Genomic DNA, 15842 nt, shown 5'->3' with positions numbered 1-15842 from the left:
CTGCCAAGCTGCTCAGGCCTCTTGGTCAAGAATGGAGGGGGATGGGCTGGAATGTCTCCATACTTCTTAGCTGATGAGAACTCTCTCAAGCAGGGAAAGAAGCTGCAGGTGTCTTCTGTTCCTCTGGTGACCTTCTCGGCCTTGAGGAATATCAGGGAGTACCCTGGGACCCGCTAATGAGTGCTGGACGTCTCCCCTCAGCCCTGGCAGAGCAGAGAGGATTGGGAGCCTCCTTCTTCGATACTTTTGGCCCTTCTCCGTTCTCCACGCCCCTTTCCTTTTCCTTCTCCAAGAATCATGAGATGCCGTGACCAGGCCCAGCCAGTGAGGGGAAGCCAGACAGAGAGGCCTGTTTGTCCTGCTCAAATTGGGTTTCCGTCAACAGCTTTTGTTTTTTCTGGTTAAGCGGTCACGTGGTGGAGCAAGGTTTTCAGGGCGCCTTGGCTTGGTCAGGTGGGTGGGAGGTGGGGAGCATGGTGGAAGAGGGGGGACTTCCCAGACTCAGGATTACAGCCAGCAGAGCCAAGCACGGCCAGTTGATGTCTCTCTGTCCCGTAGCCCCTCCTCATCACTCTGCATATTTCTCTGGTTCTCTAGGGAATATCATTCCCCAGCAGGGTCTTCAAATGGCCATTCCCAAATGGCAGCTCTTGTTACCTTCTAGATCCTCCAGGTCTCCCCGATGAACGCAATGTCTTCACATCTAATAAAACACATGGCAAGCTCTTGGAAGCCCGAAGAACAATGCCTTGGTCCAAAGCAATAGTTTTCAACCTTCCTAATGCTCCCACCTTTAATACAGTTCCTTGTGGGGTGGTAACCTCCAACCATGGAACTATTTCCGTTGTTACTTCATAACTAATTTTGCTACTGTTATGAATCCTAACGTAAAAAGCTGTGTTTTCTTATGGTCTTAGGCAAACCCCCCTCCTGTGAAAGAGTTGAATGACACCTACCACAGGCTGAGAAATCCTGGTCTAAGGTGTCCGTGTAGACTTTTCTTAGCTGATGCTCAGAGAAACCTGCAATCAGGTTTTCTCATTATCATTACTTAGGGGGGAAAAAGCAGCCAAGGAAATACAATTCTTGGACCCCTGGCTTGTAAGCAGGAAAGGACTTGGATCCAAGGTCTGCACCCTGACAGGCTTTGTCTGACTCAGTTCTGGATTGGTTCTTTTTGGATCAGATGGATCTTTCTAGCCCACTTAGCAATGGGAAGGAGGAGGAGCTGGATGTTGTGTCCCATAATACTCCAGCAGGGTACATGATTTCCCGGAGATCACAGGCTTCTTCCCGTGTAGGGCTTCTGATCAGGGCTCTTGCATCAGGATGGCTAGGTGGCGAGGGTGGGCAGCCATAATGCCCGACCATGGCAGCCCAGCTGCCTATTAATCCCGAGTCCACAGTGAGTTGCCCACCATCCTTCTAAGGTACCTGGCCATGAGACCTGCATCCCAGAAGGCATCTTTCAATACTAGCAGGATGAACCACACACGGACCAGGAACTTCAACCCTGTTTCTTTGCCCTCACTGGCTCAGTGCGCAGTCTCTGTGGTACACAGCCTCTGTATCCCAGCTCCTGGACTCCAGTTAGAAGGCTTAGAGGGGCTCCCTGAGGAGACAGAGTCCTTTAAAGGCCCTGGTTCTTCTACACATCTGCTTCTATGGAATTCACTGGTTCAAAATCTCCCGGAGAAGCCCTTTGCTTGGGCCTCCTTTCCTGGCTTGGTCTGGGGGTGGAAATGTTTTTTTCTCTAGGCTGTTTCCTTTTCAGTGTGCTTTAAAATACAACCCCTGATCTTTGCACAGGTTCTGGGAAGAAAGTAAACATTGAAAACATGGTAGGAGATTGCGTTAAGTATTTTCACCTTGTTCTGTGACACTGGGGGGTCAGGGGGGTCAAGACTGTGCTTGAAGATATGGAAATGACTCAAAATTAGGCAGTGGCTCATGGGCAAATAAGCTTTTTTGATGGCAGGGAGGTGGCTTGGGTGTGCTCTGAGCACGGAATCTGGGCTTCTCTCAGCTGCCTGGCACCCAGTACGCTCTTCCTTAACTTCTGGGCATGCTGTTGGACTTGGCTACCCTTTGTTTATTTATGAAGGGCATTTATTACTATAAAGGATAAATTTAGTATTATTGAGAATGCTCTGCAGGTCTGTCCTTTTACCATTCGTGTCAAGCAAAACTAAGGTCTGATCATTCCACCCCTCTTTCCCCTTGGTCAATAACAAGGGGCCTGACTTTGTCTCCCCATGCATGCCCCTTGTTCCTCCCACCCTTCACGTACCCTCCTACTGGTTGGTTCTGAGGGCAGCATCTGGCAGGAGGTGGGGAGGTGGGGGCTAGCCTTTGCTTCTCTGTCTCCTCAGGACCTAGGCAGTGGCCTTGAGGTGTCTCTGCCTTCTGGAGCTTGTACAAACAATGCTACAAGAACCCGCACCACCTGCTTGAAGCATCTCCCCACTTAACTTTCTCCTCCCTCCCAGGAAGGTTCCAGTGCTGTCTAGGACCAGAAAGCAGACAGTTCAGAAAACACACATCAGCCACCCAGGATACACTTCAGACTGAAGTGGGTGCTAGAGATGGGGCTGAAGGAGCCATCTCTGGCCCTTGGCTCTAGTGCCGTTGTCTCTTAGCTTTGGCCTTCCCTGCCTGTTAGGGGAGGATGGCACATGGGGTGTGCAGTGAAAGCTACTTCCCTTTTCCTGGACACCCCCTGCCTCGTTCTTCCCTGCACTTTACCAGTGTCTGGCTTAACAGCATCAGCACAGTAAGCTGTGTGACCTCAGGGAAGACAAACACCATCTCTGACTCCTTGCCACATGTTCTCCTCTAGAGGATTCTGCAGAAGGCAGACATGTTTTCCATTCCCTACCCTGATGCTCTTGGGGACACCCCGCCCCACTGTGCTTACCAAAGATCCACAGAGATCCTACAAACTGAAAAACCATGGGCTCCAGGCTGGGACACAGAACACTCTGTCTTGTATCCCAGCGCTGGTGACAACTGCTACTTTCCTCTGTTCCCTGGATGTCCCTGGGGATGAGTGTTCCAAGGACGTGAGCCTCTGGACTCCCCCCCTTCCTGCCAGTGGCCTCTATCACTGCTTGATGGGACAGCAAAGCAGGATGCTCATGGTTTGAGTGCTGGCCCTAAGCTGGCCCTGGGCTTGTGCTCAGGTTCCATAAGGAAAGGCTAAGGAGGGAGGAGAGCCTGGTAACACCGGCTTTTTTGACTACCAGCTGCGGTTGGCTCTCTCTGCACAGTGTTTGAGTTTGAGAATGCATGTAGGGGTTAAGACACGGGGCTGGGGTTCCCACTTGGAGAGGTGGCGCTGTAAGCGTCTTCTACCCTTCCACCGCTGGGCACAAAGCACAGATTTCTCTTGCATCACTGGGTCTCCTGGTTGGGGACTGTCCCATGGGACAGCAGCTGGAGCAGCTGCTGTGTCCCCGAGAGGAAATCAGCAGCAGCACCTGCTCGTCATCCTGCCTTCTGCAGTACAAAGCTGCCAGCCTTCACCCCATTCTCACGGTGACCCCCTCAGAGTGAGGCCTGCCTCTCCACTGTGCTGAGAAGGGATGCAAGTCAGGAAGGAAGCCGATGCTGGAAGTCACAGAGTAGGTTGGGACCCAGACCCGAGCCTGACCATCCTGCTCAGCACACAGGGCTGGAGAAGAAATCACCCGCCACTTCCCACAGAGCATGAGGAGGTGGCTGGACTTCCTAGACCCTCTGCTACCTGGTCCCTAATCACACAGAGAGTTGAAAAGTCTAGTAGGGGACACAGGCTTGGTCCTGCCCACTGTAGGTCTGGGGCTCATGGGGTCCTGTACAAAGAGGACTGAAGTGTAGAGAGCGGCCACCAAGGCCACCTAAACCCAGATCCACTCCTGGCTCAAGCCGGGTCAGAGAGCTGGGTTCTTCTGCATGCTGCTGCACTTTCTGGCTAAGTGACACAGAGCAGGCCAGCTCAGGACTAGCTCTGCATCCCAGCACATGGGTGGGGTCCACTCCTCCTTCCTCTTTCCTCTTCTCTCCCCCAGCCTGCCTTCTTCGCTGACTTTGTATTCTGTCTCCTTCCCCCTCTGTCCTGAGTCTTGGGAACTTCATTTTGAGGCTCTACAGAGACCCAGTCCCCCTCCCAGGCACATACTGAGGTTCTCAGCCCGAGGTGACTCCCAACCCACCTTCAGAGGCTTGGGGGAGGGGCGGTCCCTGGGGACCCCTCCCAGGTGCTTTGCAGACCACAGAGGCCACCTTCCAGCAGGGCCAGAAAAAGCAGGACTCCCAATCCCCACAGACTGAGCCTAGCAACGGTCTCGGGGTTCCCATGGCAACCTGTGGTTTATTTTTAGTCACACTTTAACATTAACATGATGAGAGGGGATCTGAGAGTTACATTACTCTTTTAACCACAGGAGAAAAGGGGGAGGGAAGAAAGGAACACGGCTCTTTGCAACTCCCGGGCAGGGAAGGGAGGTGTTTGCAAGGGCCTGGTGTCAGTGGGTCCTTTGATGAGCCAATCTCTCGGATATCCTTCCATTCTGGGACTATGGAAGAAAGAGGGGCTGGGAAACGCATAGATTCGGGCTCTCAGGTGGGTGGCATGAGGTGGGGATGGCGTGGGGCGGGGGACACCTAAAACAGCCCAGCCACTTTGTTAAATGCTACTGGATCTCTGGTGGAGGACTACTGAGTATGGGGAAGCGGAGAGGGGGAAAGGGAGGAAGGAGAGAAGGAAGGGAGGAGAGTAGACAAAAGAGGAGACAGGGAGCCGGAAAGGAGGTAGGAGGAAGGAAGGGAAGGATAAGCAATAGAGATCCTTGGAGCCGAGACAGAATGTACAGCGCCTTATACTGTGCCCAGGCGGGCTGCCTTAATGCCATCCAGGATGCAGAAGTGTGGAGTTGGTAGCCCAGGGGAGCTCACAGTTAGGGGTGGACACAGAGGGTGACGGTGTCGGAACAAAGTATGAGGTCGGGGAGGCTCCTAGACTATTCAGAAAAGGGCAGGCTCCCCATGGCATGGCCTGCCTTTTCAATCTTCCTAGGGCTCCCCGGCTTCCAGCTGATTTATATACTCGGTTCCCAGCCAATGTGATTGGGTTAAGGAATTGACACATGACCCAAGGACAACCAATCAAATCCCTTCCCCAGTGTGCCCTTCAGGGCCGGGATCCTAGAGAGGTACCCACAGTGCTGACATAGCTGGGTGATGCCTCTTTGGTTTTTCCCTGGAGTTAGTTTGATTTGGCGTCCGTCCCTGACCGACTTGACGAACTCCGTCAGTATCTGTGGTCTGGCTAACATGGGGGACATGGTACCTACTAAAGGGAGCTAGAAGTGAGCTCTGCTTTCTGCTTCTGCTGTGAACTGCCACCGCGCCTGACTGGAGGACAACACTTTTCAGAGACATTGTCACAACCATCTTGGATGGGGGGACTGGCCACACAGAGGCCCTAACTACTCCACCTCTCCCCTCCCAAGGTACCAGGCTAGAGGGGCCAAGAATCCCAAGTTCATACTTCAGATGGCCCTCCTGGGATGCATGGGTATCAAAACCAGCTCCTGGCCAGCCTTCTTAGAGCTCATCTCAACCCTGTAACTCCCACCTTCCAACAGTAACCCAGGTCCTCTGGAAAAGTAGCCAGTGCTCTTAACCACTGAGCCATCTCCCCAGCCCCAGTGTCATGTCTTTAAAAGGAAAGCCTTATTGTGTTCAATTGTTTGGGTCTGGGTTGCCCCTGCACCTGACCTCACTTTCTATTGATGCAGAAAGGAGCTTCACAAGAGGGTAAAAGCCTGGTGACCAGGTCACTGGCTGGTCTGTGTTGTAAGCTGGCTTAGTGCTAGCCAGTTCTCTCTGGCAGCCTTTTGTTCCATCTCTGGATAATTATAGTGTCTTGGGCAGTGTAAACGCTGAATGAGTAGTTGGCTCACTATAATGCTATTCCTATGGCTTTTATCATATTGTTATTTGTGATTGCTCCCAAGTAGTTTCTCCACAAGGGTGATAAATCCATGGGTGCACTGTCTCTGGGTACCAAGGGCCACCCACCAGCCGTCATCCCTGTCACTTCATAGTATTCCCCAAACTTCCACCGGGCACTCCTTCTGACACTGCCTCATTTTATCTGTTCTACCAGCTTCAAGGGCTTTGCCTTTAATGGACATGTCTCGTGACAGCCTTCAGCTCCATCTGGATGGAGCACAGATGGTGGGATTCAGCCACTCAAGAGGGGGCTGTCTCCTGTCAGGGTACAGGAAGACAGCCACCCTGGCTCAAGCACTGAAGTTTCTTTGAGGAAGAGGGGCCTCCCTGACCCCTGGGCTCACTCATCATGGAAGCAGGAGAGAAAGCTGACATAGGAACCGGGAGCGTGCCTGCCTCCTGCAGCTCCCCAGCAAGGCACCTACAGGCCAGGACTGGGTGGTTCTCAGTCTAGGTAGCATCTTTCTTGATTCAGGTCAAGCTCAGAGTAAGTTGCAGTGTGGGGAGCCCTGAGTGATGGCCAGCCTCTCCATCATTCCACCCTGGGGTCATAAGCTGGGCTACCCAGGCAGAAGAGGCTTGCTCCTGGCTCTCCATGCATGCTGCGCTGTGGCATGAAGGGGCAACTCTGTTCTGGATGTGAGAGGAACAGCTGCTATGCGTGCCCTTGACTACTGGAACTCAGAACTCTGTCGTCCCAAAGAAAATGACCTCAACATGAAAGCTCATGTAAACCTTCCAAGCATAGAGCTAAGACTTGGAACCCAGCTAGTCCTGGATTCAAAGCCAACTTATGGCATCAGGGACTATGTAACCTTGGGGTCCCTAGGCCTGGATGTCTATTTCCATCTCTCCAGTGAGCAAAGCCGCATAGGACTTGGGTAGGCCCCAGGGTCTTCATGGTTCTTACTCCATGAAGACACACTGAGATTATATTTTCTGAAGCATGGGACTAGAAGCAGATTTGCCAGCATGTATTAGGTTAGTTTTTCCTCTTGTGATTTCCTGAGGTATAGGAAAACCTAATGAATCCTCAGAATCTGGGGTGGGCCCTGGTACTACACCACATTACCTTGAGGACACCTCAGCCCAGACCTCTCGGTGCTTCTAACACAATCTCGAAAGCTCATACTTCAGGCCAGCCTGGGAATCTTTGGCTCGCCACTTTTGGGGAGAACTTAGGGGTACCAGCATTTTCCCAGCAGTGAATCAGGTTGCCTTAGAACTGGGGTTTTGAGACCTGCGGGTGAGGCTAAGGCCGTCCCGTTGGGGCCTGCTGGCTTTTGATCCGTGCAGTCTTAGAGACAGTGCAGTTTGAGATCTGAGGACAGGTTGTTGGAGTTGAATTCAGGAGCTGGGAAGGTCCTTCTCATGCTGAGGGACCTGGGGCAGGACTATGCAACTTCAGTTGTCTGTGAGGGTGCTTGGTTTCAGAAGGTGGCATTGATATCCAGACAGGGAAACGGATTAGAAGGGCCTGTGACTCTCTCCTAATCTGATCTCCTGGTGTCCAGAGCTGTCAGTACATCACTGGTCTACAATGACACCTCTCTTTGAGTCCTTTGTGCTTACTTTTGAGACCAGGTCTTACCTGCTTCCTCCAGGAAACCCCACTGGGCTACTTCATGCCTGTGCTGTCCTCTGAACCCCTTGTCACTTGCCATCTATACAGTCACCTCACTGTCACCATGTCACCCTTAGCCAGGCCCTGAGTGAAGGAGTATAAGGTAGCCAGTCAGAAGCTCATCTGGGAGGAGCTCCTGTCCTCTCCTGTGGAGAAAGACAGGAGTCCACAGACTGGGTTACTGGTGGTACACGGTTGGGGAGCAAGAGACTGCCCTAAAGGGAGGTGTTGGAGCTGGGCCCCGAGGGACTCCTTAATATCTAGTTGCCTAGAAAAGGCACACTAGAGGCACAGCTCTGGGTGAGACTCGGGCAAAGTGACATGGCTCCTCATGGAGCCACTCGGATCTTTGTTTTGGACCTCAGACAAGCCTAGCTCAAGTCCCCCTCAGTCCCTTTGCACTTGTTCCACAGCTCTGGAATACCTTTCTCTAGTTCTTGCTGTCTGCGGAACTTTCTGATAGTCCAGTTTGCATCTCCCCCTCCAGGGGACATTCCCTGACTCCCCCTCTCCAGCCCTGTCTGCCACCCTTCATTCTGGGCTTCTCTTCCTAGCCCCTCACACTTCTAGAGTTGGGTTCACTCACTACTAGGTTTCTAGCCTGTGCTCCATCAGAATACGAGGCACAAGACACAGCAGCTTCTTAAGGCCCTGCTGTCCCATGTAAGGACTGGCATTTTCAAGAACCAGTCACTCCCTAGAGGCTTCCACTCTTTGGGCAAGGAGAGAGAGAGAACACAGAAGAGGAAGGGAGAGAGGCATCTTCAAGCGAGGTAACTGAAGAGTCACCACAAGCAGTGATGGTGGGAGATTGGAGAAATGGACATGGCATAGGTGACCACAGAGATATCTCCGAGGAAGACATTCCCTGGGACTGGGCAGGGACCAAATAAGTCCCACGGAAGCCATGTCCTGGTTCTGCCAGGCTCCCAGGGGCACACACAGGTAGTAACTATGGACAAGGTGCTGGGCCTGTGGAAAGCACCTCTTTGGCCCAGTTAGGGGTCAAAGAGCAGGATGGGAGTGAGGGGATGAGAGGAGGCCTCTTGACCATGGACTCACAGAGGACACGCCTCCACAGCTCAACCAGAAATCGACTCAGAGTGCCTCCCTCCAGGCCTTGTTAAAGATGTACCTTAAGTAGGCCCATCTTGTACCAACATGCCTATTACAGACACACCCAGCACCCTGTGGAAGCCCTGCAGAGAGCATGAGCCAGCTCACATTTTCCCTCCACCCCTGTAGTCGGACACCACGGTCTCAGCACCCCACTTGTGTAATGGTAAAGAGACCAGGCCACCCTGCCCATGATGCTGAGACACTTGATAATTTGCTCACATCTGTAGCGAGCACTGTCAGACAAGCACACCTCACAAATGATGGGGGTGGAAGCTGGGTCTGATGCTGATTCGATCTAAAGGATGCCGTAGATTTTCAAATGAACAAATGTCTAGGAAAGCATGAGATGAGACCCAGCCCCTTCATCCGTCCCCGAACCTCTCCCTGTGCTAAGACTCTTAGACATTCTTTTGGCATGACATTCAAAGGTGAGTATGAAAGTCATGTCACAAGGAACTAAGCAAAGAAAAGGAAGGACTGCTGAGGTCTGGTCTTTTACTAGGTGTTGTAATACTTAATACTGACCCCTGGGGTCTGGTTACCCCCAGGGATGAGGAGATCCCTTGTCTACAGCAAGTGATGCTATATAACATTGCTCCTTAGTTTCAAACTATTGGTTGAATAAAGATGCCTATAGCCTATAGCTGATCAGAAGAAAGGTAGGTGGGTGGGGCTTTGATTCCTGGGCTTGGGGTCTGAGGCAGAGACTACCAGGAGAAGAGATAGAAGGTGGAGAGAGGAGAAGATGCCATGAGGTAGATAAATCATGAAAACATGGTCATGAGGGCAGGCCAATTGGAGTAAGAGTGGCCCAGTCAGAACAGGGCAAGTTCTAACTCCAGATTATTGATAGGGAAGTAAATTCTAATGACTTAGAGGTAGATATCTGCCCAGCTCTTATGCTTTAAAGGTTTAAATATAAATGTAATTATAAATATAAACATTGTATGTCTTTTATCTGTAACTAAATGATCCATGGGTACGGTAGAAGCCTCCAATTAATATTAAATATTTACCACAACAGCAGGACCAGGACTTGGCCGGCAGTGCTTTTTGCCTCATGGAGTCCCTGTGCTGGCCTATGCCAGTGTGTACTTTGTCAGTGTCCAGGGACTGAGGCATTCCAATGGCAGACACTAACTCCAGGAAGCCTGGGCCTGGCCAGCCCTTTCTACAAGCTTCCTATGATGGAGGGCCTGGCCACAATGCTGGTGGACAGAGAGCTTCTGCACAGCTCTGCTGAGCTCACCTCATCCCATTGGTGGCTCCCCTGGCCTCTGGATGCCTCTCTTCTGATTCTTTTCTCTGAATAAGATAGACAGAGGTTGTCATCTTAAAATGAAGTCAGGAGAGTGGGCTGCCCAGTGGGCTGGAAGAAACTCTGTCTCAAACAAGGGTGTCTCAAAGACTGCCACCTGCGCTGTCCTTTGACCTCTAGGCATGTGCTGGTGAATGTGAATCTTCCCCGACACACACACACACACACACACACACACACACACACACACACACACACTCACTCACACACACACATACACTCACACTCATGCATGCACACACTCCAGAGTGGTCCGCAATCTAACACAATAGGCTGCTTCAAAAGGGCAGAGCAGCACGTGCTTGTCCATGGTTTCAGCACACCAGAGACTGGAGCAGGAAATCATGAGTTCCAGGTTGCTCTGGGCTGGGTAGCCAGACCCTTGTCCTTGGTGTGTTGGTCTTTGGAAGTGCAAGAGTGAATGAAAAAGCCCGTGTGTAGCTCACTCTGGTGTGACCAGCCCTCCAAATCTGCAGGCTCTAAACACACCTGGAAAATACGGCTTACAATCATGGCTGAAGGGCATGCAACCAGACCTGTGCCCTCTTCACTGAAAGCTTCATGGGCATTCACACCATGCACACGGCTATTCACACCTGTCGGCGCCGACTGGAATAGGCTTGAGATGTAGGGTATTATGACGTGCAAATCTCTAACCTTAGATTTCAAAGCCAGTGGGTCTGGAACTGGTCCCCATGGACACCTAGGGGCAAGACAAACTTGCTACAGTAACCTCAGCGATGCTGTTCTCTGGAAATGTAGGAAGAAGCAGCTGCCTTCTCCACAAGGGTTAGGTCTTTGCCAGCTGTCTGTTTCTTGAACACTATCCCTTAGTGCTCCCAGCAGAGCTTGTGAGACAGAAAGACTCAGGGTAAGCATGAATCAGGATCATACGGAGCCCTACATCTACACCTAGTCGGCACACAAAACTCTCAAATATGACATTTCTACAATCCATCCATCCACCCATCCATCCATTCACCCATCCATCCACCCATCCATCCATTCACCCATCCATCCTCCTACCCACCCACCCACCCATCCACCCACCCACCCACCCATCTACCCATCCATCCACCCACCCATCCATCCATCCACCCACCCATCCATCCATCCACCCATCCATGTATCCACCCATCTACCCACCCACCCACCCACCCATCCATCCACCCATTCATCCACCCATTCATCCACCCACCCATCCATCCATCCACCCACCCACACATCCACCCACCCATCCATCCATCCATCCTCCCACACATCTACCCATCCATCCATCCTCCCACCCACCCATCCACCCACCCACACATCTACCCATCCATTCATCAATCCATCCATCCATCCACCCACCCACCCATCCACCCACCCACCCATCCACCCACCCACCCATCTATCCATCCATCCATCCACCCACCCACCCATTCATCCATCCATCCACCCACCCACCCATTCATCTACCCACCCATTCATCTACCCACCCATTCATCTACCCATCCACCCACCCATTCATCCATCCACCCACCCACCCACCACTATGACTATTTGTCCCAGACTAACAGAAAGGGGAAGATCACTGGCTGTGCGACTCTGGAGGGGTTACCTCACCTCTCTGAGCTTCCGTGTCCTCATCTTGCACCACGGTCGGACTGGAAAGCATCGGCTCACTTCAAGGGTTGTTTCATGAACGGAAGGTGGGAGGGTTTGACACTGCCAGGCCACAGGCTGGAGCATACGGCCAATTGGGACTGGCTGCTGTGATAGGCTGCTCCTGGCTCCCGTGCGGCAAATGACAAGCTACCCATGTGCCCAGCGGTGCTTGGGCCTGAACAAACAAGCACTCTCCTGTCTGACACAGTAGACCTGAGTTGTTCATGTTCCCGTGTGGGTCCATCTACCATCATCCTGAGTCCAGCCCCTGTCTTTCCCTTACCCAAACTGCCCAGAACCTATGTTCAGGGGAGAGATTAGAAAGGGATCCAGCTTACTTAAGGGGTACACGTGGGTCCTCTCAGACCCCATCTTGCGGTGCCTTGCAACACACACTCAAGCGGCAGCCCCCCCTCTTAACAAACTCAGGGGAGACCAGCAGGCATGACCACTTTGCTTGTTTGTGACCTCAAAGGATGCTTGTTTATGGGTTCTGCTCCAGCCCCTGCCCTTATGCTGCCTGGGGCTCTGGGGAGAAGCCCATCACCAGATCTCTCCACACCCCTGCATCGAGCTAGGAAGCCCTTGGTGGTGATGGGCACTGTCCTCTCCTCCCTCAGAAACTTGATCAAGCCTTCCATCCCAAGGTATTGTCTCAGGCCTGGGATCCTGAATTCTTTCTTTGAACACCTTGGTGGGCTTGGACAGGATAGAAAATGGATGGGAAGATGCTCTTGACCCCTGGGACTGAGGGACAGCAACAGACTTAAGTCAGGACATTGGCCAGTTTGAGTGTCGTTTGTTACACACATCGGACAGTTGGTCCCCTATGTCAGTATTAGGAGGATTTTTAAGAGCTCAAGCCTCATAGGAGCCATGTGACCTCTGAGGGACGTAGTGCTGGCTTCGTGAGGTAATCTCAGTCCTGCGAGAGTGGGCTGTGACCTCTGAGCCTGACCCTAGAAATGTCCTGATCTCCTGTCTGGTTATGTTACCTTTCCCTCTTGTCCTGCTGTCACTAACACGAGAGACCCTCACTGATGGCCAAATCGATAAGGCTGCCTAGTCCTTCTAAACTGTAAGCTGAAAAGGCTCTTTTTTTTTTCTTTGTAAGTTAGCTGGTCTCTGTGGTTTTGCTATAGTAACGGCAAGTGAGCTAATATAGGAGGACTCAAGGTACTGGTCTCTTCTCACACCTCCATGACCAGCAACTTGATCTGGATTGCCATTAATTATTGCGTGGGCCACTGCAGAGCCCTTTCACTGGTGTCCCTGTGATGCTCCTGACCTTGAGTCTGTTCTCTGTGCAGCACCACAGGGACCCTCTGCAAGCAGAAGCTGGAGCCTGTGCCTTCCTGGCTCTAATACCTACAATGGTCCCATAGATGCCGGCTCTGAAATGGCCTAGAAGTTCCCTCCCTGCCTAGGCTACCCATCCATCCCTCCCCCATTCCCAGAGTTGTTTAGCTGAGAATCTAGGTCCCTGGAAGCCCAATCAAGCTAGGTGTGTCCACCCAGAGGCCAATGAAACACACAAGTCGTGGTAAGAAGCTGAGGTCTGTTTAGTGTGGCCACATTGTGAGGACCAAATGAGGAGCTGTGGGGACTCCCAAGTCCAAGTTCATCTTCAGGGTCTTGACATGAGGCTTTTGCTTAAATAAAGGACAAAAGGCATGCGTAGTTAAGCCTGGTCAAGGTAAAGCCTCATCTGTCACTGACCACTGACCCATCATGGTCTCGGTCTCAGCTTCCATCTCTCCTGCCTACCAGGGGTCTGACGAGGTGCGAGAGCTGTGTGGAATGTCTCTCTAGAAGACAGCATCCAACCCTATTCCCTCAGCTGGTACCATGTCTCTGCTTTTTCCTTCTCCCAGTCTGAGACTCCTGGGAAATTCCAGTGTTTTGGAGGCCACAATTTCAGGATTCTGATAGCCAAGGGAGGGGTGCAAACATCTCTAGATTATCTTCCTCCTGCCAGGGTGGCCACACCCTGTTCCCGCAGGGCCTGGCCTCTTCTTGACTGCTGTCTCCAGTAAGCGCTAGCCTGACTCAAGGTCTTTGCCACAGCTGCTCCTGGGCCTGACTGCCCTCCTCCTGTGCCGGCCCATCTGTTTATCTAGCAACTAGTGCCCTGTTCTTGAGCTTGTCCCCTTGCCAGTCTCCTCTCTTTCTTTCTTGTATGCACTCAGCAGCTGGCACACAAGAACACACGCATTCTCTTCAGAGTGTCACCTGTGCCTGTCATCCTGCTCCACAGATCCCAGCTGCATAGTCAGGGGGTCTTGGTCCGGTTGACCAAAGCATCTCCCATGCACACAAGGCTCCCGGACCCCCGGGAGGTACTCAGCATTTGCTGAACTCATTATTAAACTCACCACTAGAGGCTGGACAGAGCACAGGACCCACTGGCTGACCCTAGGCAAGATCTGAGCAGACCTCCAGGGGAGTTGGACTCAGTTCCTTTGTGGTTGAACAATCTGGTTCCTCGCTGAGGCTGGGAATGGAAAGAAGCCTGAGTGGCAACCTGCCTGGCTCCCAGAGGCTCCCCCCCCCCCTTAGTACCTGAAGGCCTCCTGAGGAGTGCTGCTTTTCAGGGATTTCAAGGCAGGTCATTCCTTTTCTGTTTGTCCTTGCATGGGCCACAAGTTGACTCTCTGGTGACATTTGCCTGGCACTGGATGTGTGTTAACTAGGCTCCCAGCATTCCCTGCTTCTGCTTGACTTTGAACCCATTTTCTTTCCTTATAGCTCCTTAAACTAAACCATGACCTGAGGTTGCCCCTCTACCATTGCACACAGAGCCTCTGGTATTCCCAACTCCCCACTACATGACAGGAGACATGCCAAGCCCACTGACCCTCTCAGCTGAAGCCACAGCTCACCAGCAGGGGGAGTCTTGGCCTTTTTCTGTTTTGGTGGCAGATGAGGGCAGAGGTAAAGAGCACACAGTAGGCTAGCCGCAGATGTCTGGTGCCTGCCAGCCCCTGTCCCCTGCCTGTTTCTTTCTCATTTGGGTGACCCCACCTCTGCCCTAGGATGTTGGCATCAGCTGCCAGATTGGCCTGTTGCTTCCTTCTCTGTTCCTTCCTGTCACCACGGACTCAGCTTGTCACCCACAGAAGATGCCTGTCCTGAACTCCCAGTCGTCTAGGGTTACAGTGTCTCTGTGGCATTGCCCTGTGCAGTTTTTTTTCTGACATATATTGTCTCTGAAGTGGCAACGTTTACGTCAGTGGCCCCTTCCTTCCCTTCATGTTCGTCTCTGAGAGGCAGGAACCCCCGCCTCCACCATTCTGTCCTCACGCTGGGAGCTGTACCCGGCACAGGGAGGATGTTCATTCTCTGTGGAATACGCTAGCAGCAGATGCCCACACTGGGAGGGCACGCGATAGGGTCTGGAGGAGTCTGCCTTGTTGGTCGGCCATTTTACTAAGTCTCTCGCTTTCTTAAAGTATCACATGATGTCATGCACCCTGTCTGTGAGTGCATTCAGTCTTAAGGACGGGTATTTGCCTCTCAAGAAAGTGATTAAAAGAAATGCTTTGGGGAAATGTACTTTTTTTTTTCTGTTGGGAAATTCCAGATCTGTACTGGGTCTCAGGATAGCTGAGCAGGTTGGGCTGGAGGACCGTGGGCTTCCAGTTACTGCCATGAACGGTCCCTGAACCATCTTTAGGAAGACAATTTGGCAACATCCCACAACAGAGAGAAACGTGCAGACTCTAAAACTGTGCTGGGCTGTAAAACATACATGTCCCAGTCCTTCCTCCCTGTGACCACGCCCTTTGCGATGGGACTCCCTATATTGTGAAGACACCTGTCTCCTGGGTCTGGGTGCTCTCCTGGTCTCTTGGGTGGAACCTCACTGAGACTGAGCAGTTCTGACTTTGGGCTTCAATGTCTCCATGGCTTCTCTCACCTTGAGCCCTCTCTACATCAGAACTGGCCAGACCCATTGGATGGAATATGGGAGAGAAAAGCAGAAATAAGCTCGTCCGTCATGACCAGCCAGCCCCAGATGAAGGATGCCAACCCCAACCCCATAATTAACCAAGTTGTCAACAGTCGAGCTGGGCCAGGTCAGTAGAGCACCTCAATACCAGTTGCCTGGTGACAAGTGAGAGATTGTGCTTTAAG

Source organism: Micromys minutus (assembly GCF_963924665.1).
Source record: "Micromys minutus genome assembly, chromosome: 31".
Taxonomy (NCBI): Eukaryota; Metazoa; Chordata; class Mammalia; order Rodentia; family Muridae; genus Micromys; species Micromys minutus.
Note: the sequence above shows the minus strand (reverse complement) of the source record.